Below are 598 nucleotides of genomic sequence, written 5' to 3'. Positions count from 1 at the left end.
TTAGCTGTCCCTTCCACAGAGCAACATACACTTCAGCACCTTCTTCTCTCAAATAACCAAAAAGGGTAAATGGCACCCGGGTCACATAGCCTTAAGTCTCAGCTCTGCTGCTTTCAGATTAGGCAATAGAAGCTCCAAGAGGCCAACTAAATTTCTAATAACATGTGTTATTCTTATAGGGTTTCTCATATGTCAGATTAAAATATAACTAAGCTACTGGAGGAGATTTGGAAATCGCTAGGTGAGAGTTTTGACTTTGATAAAGAAGCTGTTAGCACACAGACGAATCGAATCCACCCCAGGTCACTGGTCATTAGGTAGATAGTGCAGATTTATCTGATGCCAGAACCAAATTTCAGTTTGCCTAGCATTTCTGCTGTATTCACAGGATATTGTGGTATTATATGTGGAGGTGAGAGCTCACTGTAAAATTAAAGAAAATAGACTATGTTTTATTTTTGATCCCAGGATCAAACTTAGAAAGTTATCTTAAGGCAATTTCAACCCTTCAGGATCTCAGTTGTTCTCCAAGGGAAAATCATTTCAGCTGTGTAGGTTGCTTTAGAGGGAAAAATACGGTGTTTATAGAAGAATTGCC

The sequence above is a fragment of the Suricata suricatta genome, chromosome 11 (genome assembly GCF_006229205.1).
Source record: "Suricata suricatta isolate VVHF042 chromosome 11, meerkat_22Aug2017_6uvM2_HiC, whole genome shotgun sequence".
In the NCBI taxonomy this organism is placed as follows: domain Eukaryota; kingdom Metazoa; phylum Chordata; class Mammalia; order Carnivora; family Herpestidae; genus Suricata; species Suricata suricatta.
The sequence above is the reverse complement of the archived record's forward strand: the minus strand, read 5'-3'. Positions refer to the sequence as shown.